A 10271-nucleotide genomic window follows, 5' to 3' on the forward strand; every position below is an offset into this window, starting at 1 on the left:
CAAATTTTGTTATATTAAAACAATATGACGAAATTTAATATTCTATACTTAACCAGTAGCATATGAAAGAAATATTTTAACTTTCTTTTAAACTATTCTTATTACACATAAAATATATGTGCTAATGGAATTGTATTAAATTAAGTGAAATATTTATGGTTATTACGCTCAAAAAAATACTTTCATATCATATATTTATTAATTAAAAATAAATATAATTGAATTTGAAATTATTAATTTCAAATCAAAGAAAAAATGTATATATTCTTAAAAAAGATATATACACATTATGCATTGAAATAAAGTAAAATGTATAAAAAATGATATTATTTGAAAGTTTAGCTAATATAAGAAGAAATATCGTTCTTACATAATTAAATAATAATATGTATAAGAGAACGAAAATTCTTTTCACGATACAAAAGGCAAAAATAATAAGCAACCGCCGTATTGCAACACAACACACATAACAAACAAACGACAGTTCCAATTTAATTGGACTGAATGAAAGAAGGCACAATATAAGAATTAATAAATATATATTTATATATATAAATGAATAAAAAATGGTATTTGGGGCTACCATAAGAATATATGTATAAAAGCAATCAAAATAAAGCTTTATAAAAAAATCGACAAAAAAATATATAAAGCAAGCGATAAATAAAAGGAAGAGCTTTATAAAAAAGTTAATGTGTTGTCTGTGTTTGTATATAAAGGTTGTCTTTTTATGTTTTGTGTATTGTATTGTGTAATTTTCAAATAAGAAAATATCATTTAAAATTTTATATAATATAAAAAAATATTATATAAAAAATAATATAAATAATATTATTCTGGTTGATCCTGCCAGTAGTTATATGCTTGTCTCAAAGATTAAGCCATGCATGTCTAAGTACAAACAAATTAAAAGTGAAACCGCAAAAGGCTCATTATATCAGTTATGGTTCCATAGATCGTTAACAGTTACTTGGATAACTGTGGTAATTCTAGAGCTAATACATGCAAAATAAACACGGACCTTTTGGAACGTGTGCTTTTATTAGGCTAAAACCAAGCGATCGTAAGATCGTTATATTGGTTGAACTCTAGATAACTTGCAGATCGTATGGTCTCGTACCGACGACAGATCTTTCAAATGTCTGCCCTATCAACTTTTGATGGTAGTATCTAGGACTACCATGGTTGCAACGGGTAACGGGGAATCAGGGTTCGATTCCGGAGAGGGAGCCTGAGAAACGGCTACCACATCTAAGGAAGGCAGCAGGCGCGTAAATTACCCACTCCCAGTTCGGGGAGGTAGTGACGAAAAATAACAATACAGGACTCATATCCGAGGCCCTGTAATTGGAATGAGTACACTTTAAATCCTTTAACAAGGACCTATTGGAGGGCAAGTCTGGTGCCAGCAGCCGCGGTAATTCCAGCTCCAATAGCGTATATTAAAGTTGTTGCGGTTAAAACGTTCGTAGTTGAATTTGTGCTTCATACGGGTAGTACAACTATAATTGTGGTATGTACATTACCTTATGTATGTAAGCGTATTACCGGTGGAGTTCTTATATATAATTAATACAATGTATTTTTTATATATTCCTCCTATTTAAACCTGCTTCAGTGCTCTTCATCGAGTGTTGTTGTGGGCCGGTACAATTACTTTGAACAAATTAGAGTGCTTAAAGCAGGCTCCAAATGCCTGAATATTTTGTGCATGGAATAATGAAATAAGACCTCTGTTCTACTTTCATTGGTTTTTAGATCAAGAGGTAATGATTAATAGAAGCAGTTTGGGGGCATTAGTATTACGACGCGAGAGGTGAAATTCTTGGACCGTCGTAAGACTAACTTAAGCGAAAGCATTTGCCAAAGATGTTTTCATTAATCAAGAACGAAAGTTAGAGGTTCGAAGGCGATCAGATACCGCCCTAGTTCTAACCATAAACGATGCCAGCTAGCAATTGGGTGTAGCTACTACTATGGCTCTCTCAGTCGCTTCCCGGGAAACCAAAGCTTTTGGGCTCCGGGGGAAGTATGGTTGCAAAGCTGAAACTTAAAGGAATTGACGGAAGGGCACCACCAGGAGTGGAGCCTGCGGCTTAATTTGACTCAACACGGGAAAACTTACCAGGTCCGAACATAAGCGTGTAAGACAGATTGATAGCTCTTTCTCGAATCTATGGGTGGTGGTGCATGGCCGTTCTTAGTTCGTGGAGTGATTTGTCTGGTTAATTCCGATAACGAACGAGACTCAAATATATTAAATAGATGCTTTCAGGATTATGGTGTTGAAGCTTATATAGCCTTCATTCATGCGTTCATCTTGAATGGACAAGTGTTTGAATGTGTTTATATAAGTGGAGTCGTACCTGTTGGTTTGTCCCATTATAAGGACACTAGCTTCTTAAATGGACAAATTGCGTCTAGCAGTAACGAGATTGAGCAATAACAGGTCTGTGATGCCCTTAGATGTCCTGGGCTGCACGCGCGCTACAATGAAAGTATCAACGTGTATTTCCTAGACCGAGAGGTCCGGGTAAACCGCTGAACCACTTTCATGCTTGGGATTGTGAACTGAAACTGTTCACATGAACTTGGAATTCCCAGTAAGTGTGAGTCATTAACTCGCATTGATTACGTCCCTGCCCTTTGTACACACCGCCCGTCGCTACTACCGATTGAATTATTTAGTGAGGTCTCCGGACGTGATCACTGTGACGCCTTGTGTTTCACGGTTGTTTCGCAAAAGTTGACCGAACTTGATTATTTAGAGGAAGTAAAAGTCGTAACAAGGTTTCCGTAGGTGAACCTGCGGAAGGATCATTATTGTGTTCCTATCCGAAAAAATATAATATATATATATATATATAAAAAAAGAAAACAAACAAAACAAAAAAAAAAAAAAAAAGAATAAAAAAGAAAAAAAAAATATACATTTTTTTTTTCTTTTTGTTCTTTTCATTCGATATGTTTTGAATTATTGATAATTATTATATAAATCTTATGGGTATATCAATAATTCGTATAAAACATATTTGAGTGTTTTTCTTTTTTTTCTTTTTTTTTTTTTTACTCCTTGTAATGCATTATGAACAGTATATTATACATATATTGGGAATTTCGCATACATTGTATTTGAACGCTAAAAAACCTTTAAACATATATAGCTGTACTTATTATTATAAAAATGATAAGTTAATTTGTTCACATTAACGTGCAATTCCTTTTTTATGGTTATTTTCTATTTGTGTTTAAGTATATGTTATATACATGTGTCATATACGTTAGTATAAGTATATGTATTATATACATATCATATACGTAGTATAGTATATAAATATACTCTGGTCTGTTTTTATTCAAGAAGTTATGGTTAAATGCACAAATAAAAGAGAATAACTAAAAACTGGTATTGCTGTTTTTGTTGACCTAAGACATGCGCAGCTTGCAAATGTTTGGGTTTAAAATTACAATTTATTGAAAGATGTGTTGGAATTTTATTTTAAAAATTTGTTATAAATATTATTATTATTATTCTTTCAATAAATTAAAAACTCTTGACTTTGAATCAAAAAACACAAAAAATTTTTACTCTAAGCGGTGGATCACTCGGCTCATGGGTCGATGAAGAACGCAGCAAACTGTGCGTCATCGTGTGAACTGCAGGACACATGAACATCGACATTTTGAACGCATATTGCGGTCCATGCTGTTATGTACTTTAATTAATTTTAAAGTGCTGCTTGGACTACATATGGTTGAGGGTTGTAAGACTATGCTAAATTAGTTGCTTATTCTTTTAGTTAATTAAAAGAATTTAAGCATATGGTATATTATTGGATTGTGTTTTCCAATCCATAATATTAATAGCATAAAAAGAAATATATACAATATATTCTTGAATACCTCATATTTGAACGAAATTTTATAATAAATGAGAATCTTAGTATTCCCAAAATAAAAAAAAAATTTCAATATTATTTAAAATATATTTAAATAAATACATTACGAGGACAGTCTAGCATAAAATATATTCATATTGTGACCTAGACCTTAAGTCCCTAATGGTATTTATTTAAAAAGTGGAGTGATTTAAAATTATATATATTTTAATAATATGAAATGTATTAATAATTTGAATTGGGATGAAAAGATTTTATGTTTATTATTAGAAATTTATAAAATGGTATCGAGATATAAAATATGTTTCTTTAAAATAGCGAAAAAAAAAAAAAAAAATAATAATAATAATAAATTTTTTATACAACCTCAACTCATATGGGACTACCCCCTGAATTTAAGCATATTAATGAGGGGAGGAAAAGAAACTAACAAGGATTTTCTTAGTAGCGGCGAGCGAAAAGAAAATAGTTCAGCACTAAGTCACTTTGTCTATATGGCAAATGTGAGATGCAGTGTATGGAATATCTTAATATCTAGTATGAGAAATTAACGATTTAAGTCCTTCTTAAATGAGGCCATTTACCCATAGAGGGTGCCAGGCCCGTATAACGTTAATGATTACTAGAAAGATATTTCCAAAGAGTCGTGTTGCTTGATAGTGCAGCACTAAGTGGGTGGTAAACTCCATCTAAAACTAAATATAACCATGAGACCGATAGTAAACAAGTACCGTGAGGGAAAGTTGAAAAGAACTCTGAATAGAGAGTTAAATAGTACGTGAAACTGCTTAGAGGTTAAGCCCGATGAACCTGAATATCCATTATGAAAAATTCATCATTATAACTGTGGTATTTAATTTTAAATATTATAGTAATAGTGTGCATTTTTTTCATATAAGGACATTGTAATCTATTAACATAATAAAGTATTTATCAAAAGATCATTGGTTTTAAGTTTATTCAAATTAATTTGCTTTTAGCTTATTAACATAGAATAAATACTGATGATTTGATAAAGTGTTGATAGATTTTATTATATATAATGCTAAAATTCTTTTGAATTTTACAATAATATTATTATCATTGATTTTAATATTAATTGTATGCATTTATATGATTAACAATGCGAAAGATTCAGGATACCTTCGGGACCCGTCTTGAAACACGGACCAAGGAGTCTAACATATGTGCAAGTCATTGGGTTATATTAAACCTAATGGCGTAATTAACTTAACTGTATGGGATTAATTTTTAGTGTATTACACTATTAATTCAATCCCGGGGCGTTCCATATAGTTATGTATAATGGTAATTTATTATTATTTATACCTCTAACTGGAGCGTACCTTGAGCATATATGCTGTGACCCGAAAGATGGTGAACTATACTTGATCAGGTTGAAGTCAGGGGAAACCCTGATGGAAGACCGAAACAGTTCTGACGTGCAAATCGATTGTCAGAATTGAGTATAGGGGCGAAAGACCAATCGAACCATCTAGTAGCTGGTTCCCTCCGAAGTTTCCCTCAGGATAGCTGGTGCATTTAAATATTATGTAAAATAATCTTATCTGGTAAAGCGAATGATTAGAGGCCTTAGGGTCGAAACGACCTTAACCTATTCTCAAACTTTAAATGGGTAAGAACCTCACCTTTCTTGATATGAAGGTTGAGGTTATGATATAATGTGCCCAGTGGGCCACTTTTGGTAAGCAGAACTGGCGCTGTGGGATGAACCAAACGTAATGTTACGGTGCCTAAATTAACAACTCATGCAGATACCATGAAAGGCGTTGGTTGCTTAAAACAGCAGGACGGTGGACATGGAAGTCGTAATCCGCTAAGGAGTGTGTAACAACTCACCTGCCGAAGCAACTAGCCCTTAAAATGGATGGCGCTTAAGTTGTATACCTATACATTACCGCTAAAGTAGATGATTTATAATACAATTTCGGTTGGATTATAAATTTTGAAACTTTAGTGAGTAGGAGGGTACAATGGTGTGCTTAGAAGTGTTTGGCGTAAGCCTGCATGGAGCCGCTATTGGTACAGATCTTGGTGGTAGTAGCAAATAATCGAATGAGACCTTGGAGGACTGAAGTGGAGAAGGGTTTCGTGTGAACAGTGGTTGATCACGAGTTAGTCGGTCCTAAGTTCAAGGCGAAAGCCGAAAATTTTCAAGTTTTAATGAAATGAAGTGAAATTTAATTTTTTTATTTCATAGTAATTAAACACTTGAATAATTTTGAACGAAAGGGAATACGGTTCCAATTCCGTAACCTGTTGAGTATCCGTTTGTTATTAAAAATGGGCCTTGTGCTCATCCTGGCAACAGGAACGACCATAAAGAAGCCGTCGAGAGGTATCGGAAGAGTTTTCTTTTCTGTTTTATAGTCGTACTACCATGGAAGTCTTTCGAAGAGAGATATGGTAGATGGACTAGAAGAGCATGACATTTACTGTTGTGTCGATATTTTCTCCTCGGACCTTGAAAATTTATGGTGGGGTTACGCAAACTTCTCAACAGGCCGTACCAATATCCGCAGCTGGTCTCCAAGGTGAAGAGTCTCTAGTCGATAGAATAATGTAGGTAAGGGAAGTCGGCAAATTAGATCCGTAACTTCGGGATAAGGATTGGCTCTGAAGATTGAGATAGTCGGGCTTGATTGGGAAGCAATACCATGGTTTATGTACTCGTTCTGGGTAAATAGAGAATTTCGGTTCTTGTTCCCCGGATAGTAGTTACGTAGCCAATTGTGGAACTTTCTTGCTAAAATTTTTAAAGGATTATATCGTAAGATATGTATTCTTTTTAAATTATAACGATTATCAATTAACAATCAATTCAGAACTGGCACGGACTTGGGGAATCCGACTGTCTAATTAAAACAAAGCATTGTGATGGCCCTAACGGGTGTTGACACAATGTGATTTCTGCCCAGTGCTCTGAATGTCAAAGTGAAGAAATTCAAGTAAGCGCGGGTAAACGGCGGGAGTAACTATGACTCTCTTAAGGTAGCCAAATGCCTCGTCATCTAATTAGTGACGCGCATGAATGGATTAACGAGATTCCCTCTGTCCCTATCTACTCATTCTATAATTGTGTTTCGAAGTGAGTAGACGTGCGCTTGTTCGCTCTGAGTTTTTTCTGAATTGTGAATATTGAATATATTGAAAAACGCTGAGAAATATTAGTAATTGGTGGAATTGTGCTTTGTGCTTTGTGTCTATCTGTGGGTAAGCGTATTTCTGTTCGTTTGGCATTGGTAGGCCTAGTTTTGTATTGGTGTAGGCCGAGATAAGCGTAATTTTTCATTTGGGTGTCATTTTGTTATTAATTTTTAATAATTTTTTCACATTTTGAATCGTAGGCCTTGTGAAATAACAAGTGAAAACTTGTTTGTGTGTGTGAACATTTATTGTTCATACACAATTTTTCACAAGTGCTCGAGTAGCTTTTTGTTGCGTGCAGGTAGTTTTGTTTGGGTGTGTGTGCTTGCACAAAATTTTTGAGGCAAGTGTTTTTTGTTGGAGTAGGTTTTTTGAGTAAGGTGTTTTTTATAGCAGGTTGTTTTTTCAGGTTTTTGAATTTGTAAGGCGGGTAGCGCAGGTAGTTTTTTGTTGGGTTTGGGAGTACAGTGGTTTTTGCCACAGGTGGTTTTTGCGGTTGGGTGGACTGCCATACGGTTGTAGGTGCTGAGCTGTCACACAGTTTCAGTGCTGTACCGTGTCGTTGGTGTCCTCTGTCGGCTGAATTGCCTGCTGAGTTAGAGTTGTGCTGTGCGTCCAGCGTTTAGTTACCCGTGTTGCGAGGGGGACTTGGGCAGTTTTTGTTCCAAAGGTGTTGGTGCCTGTCCTTGTGTGGGAAATTCTATCTTTGCGACTTGTTTGGTCGTGGTAGTGAGCTTTTGTGCCCACGGTGTGACTTGGTGCATTGCTGCATCGGTCGACTCGGGGTGGTACGGGGACAAAGTTCCGTCCGGCACCCGTTTTGAGTGGCCATTTCAGGCCTTGTGCTTGGGTTGTGGGGTGTGCCCTCGCGTTTTTACGCGTTAGTCAACCGGTTGGGTGGCGACTGCCACTGAACATTCTTGCGCGGTTGAGAGTTTTTTCTGCGTGTTCAGTCACACGCACCCGGCGAGCAGCTGTTCCGGGTTTTTTCTTGTGCTCGTGGTTTCTGCGTTGGTGTTTTTGTTTGCCGGCGGATCAGCCTGCTTGGTAGGTCAGTTCGGAAGGCAGGGATGCCTCTGGGACGAAAGAAGAGGGGTGATTCCCTCGCTGGGAGTGACAGTTCGGGGTCTGCAACCGTGGTGGCAGACACGTCATCCGGGGAGGAGGGGATGGGACCTCCTTTGAGGTCGCCACCGAAGCGTAAGGCGCGTTTGTCGTCTCCAGGTGCGGAGCGTAGTGATGGGGGTGGGAGCGGGAGTGGTAGGGGTAGTGGGGGTGGTAGGGGTGGCACCGCTGAACAAGTGGTTGCTCACCCAGCCAAGTCGGGTGGCGGAAAGGGCGATGGGAGTAAGGTCAGGAAGAAGCGTTTGGAGTTGGGGGGGGTATCCAGCCATGTTGTGGCTGCGAAAAAATTAAACGGAGAGCTGAGTGAATTAGTTTTTGGGGCGGAGCATTTTGAAAAGGAGGTTGCGAAGGGGCTGCTGGAGTTTGCCTCTAAGTATGAGGCACTCTTGATGACGGTTATTACCGAGAATGCCCATCTTCGCGGACAAGTTGATGCCCTTAGGGGAAGTTGCGGGGGTTGCTCCTTGACGCCGGGCAGGTCTATGCCGGCTCCGTCGGCACCGATGCCAGCGCCTGCAGCGCAGGTGTTGGAGGCGATTGCACCGGTTGCGCCGAAGCCGGTAGAGACTTGGTCGGTGGTTGTGAGGAGTAAGGGGCCTGATACTTCCTCTAAGGAGATTGTTAAGAAGGTGGTGGAGGAGGTGGGTCCCTCACTTGGTGTGAGGGTTCATGATGTTCGGCCCCTTAAGGGGGGTGGGGCGATTCTTCGCACTCCTTCTGCTCAGGAGAGGGAAAGAGTGGTGAAGAACAAGAAGTTTGAGGAGGTGGGGTTGGACGTCACTGTCACCCGGAAGTTGGGTCCTCGGGTTGTGGTTCAGGGGGTTCATACGGAAATCCCTCATGAGGAATTCATGGAGGAGTTATTCCGTTGGAACCTTCGGGAGTTCAGCCCGGCGGCCCTAAAGTCTGATGTAAGGATGGTCAGTCGCCCCTGGACGGTGGCCACTGATGGTAAAACCAATGTCGTCCTTGAGGGGACGGACAAGTTGATGTCCGCTCTCTTGGAGGTAGGTCGGGTGTACATTAAGTGGTTTTCCTTCCGGGTGCGACTGGACAGCCCCGTTGCTGGCTGCTTCCGGTGTATGGGGTTTGATCATAGAGTGCGTGACTGTAGGGCTAAGTCAGATGTCTGTCGGAGGTGCGGTCAGGAAGGCCACAGGGTTGCCAGTTGTGTCAATGCACCACATTGCCGCAACTGTGCATTCAAGGGTAGGCCAGCTGAACATCTTATGATGTCAGCTGTCTGCCCGATTTACTGTGGCATTGTTGAGCGTGCCCTCGCCAGACATTGATGGGGGGGTTTATACAGTTAAACTGTCAGGGGTCGTACGCCGTGATGTGTGGGTTGGGGGTTTGTATGGCTGAGGGTGGGTGCAGTTTTGCCTTACTCCAGGAGCCCTACGCCACTAATGGTGTGGTTAGGGGTCTTCCTGGAGGTTTCAGGGTCTTTTCGGACCTTGGGGTTAATGCTGCAATAGTTGTGAATAATCCAAGCTATGATTGTGTAGTTTTGGATTCTTCACAGCTGGGTGTTTGTGTGGCTATTGAGGGGGTGTTCGGTAGAATGGTTGTGGCTAGTTTGTACTGCAAATTTAGCGAGCCTCTAGAGCCCTACCTAGGATACATGGATATGCTTCTACTTCTTGTAGGTGGTAGTCCATTTATCCTAGGGTTGGATGCGAATGCCTCATCTCCGATGTGGTTCAGTAAGTTATCCCGGCATTCGTCTGGATATCGGAGCCACAGTCGGGGTGAGGCATTAAGTGAATGGGTGGTCGCTAATAGCCTCCACGTTGTGAATGAGCCCAGTGAGTGGTATACTTTCGATGGGCCTAGAGGTGTGAGTGATATTGACGTGACGCTAATGAATGAGGCAGCAAGTAGGGCCTTTAGTGTTAGGTGGGAGGTAAGGGGGGAGTGGGGATTGAGTGATCATAATTTGATTCAAATTATGGTTACCCCTCGGTCTCCTCCCCCCCCTTATGAGAGTCCATTGCGGCGATGGCGTACCGCTGGTACTGACTGGAACCAATATGGACTCTCCGTTAGGGAAGCGGTATTTAGTATACCGCTTCGAGA

At 39.4% G+C, this 10271-nt stretch overlaps 2 non-coding genes and 1 pseudogene across 2 annotated transcripts; all 3 read left to right on the plus strand.

Annotated features, from left to right (window-relative positions):
- Window positions 1-833: 833 nt before the first annotated feature.
- LOC125780001 (small subunit ribosomal RNA) lies at window positions 834-2823 on the plus strand. Its single transcript, XR_007423501.1, has one exon. It is a non-coding gene; the product is annotated as a small subunit ribosomal RNA (ribosomal RNA).
- A 763-nt stretch (window positions 2824-3586) lies between these two features.
- On the plus strand, window positions 3587-3765 carry LOC125779994 (5.8S ribosomal RNA). The gene has a single exon (XR_007423494.1). It is a non-coding gene; the product is annotated as a 5.8S ribosomal RNA (ribosomal RNA).
- A 496-nt stretch (window positions 3766-4261) lies between these two features.
- Window positions 4262-10271, plus strand: part of LOC125780009 (large subunit ribosomal RNA) — a 10073-nt pseudogene continuing 4063 nt past the window's right edge.

The sequence above is a fragment of the Bactrocera dorsalis genome, unplaced genomic scaffold, assembly GCF_023373825.1.
Source record: "Bactrocera dorsalis isolate Fly_Bdor unplaced genomic scaffold, ASM2337382v1 BdCtg032, whole genome shotgun sequence".
Lineage (NCBI taxonomy): Eukaryota > Metazoa > Arthropoda > Insecta > Diptera > Tephritidae > Bactrocera > Bactrocera dorsalis.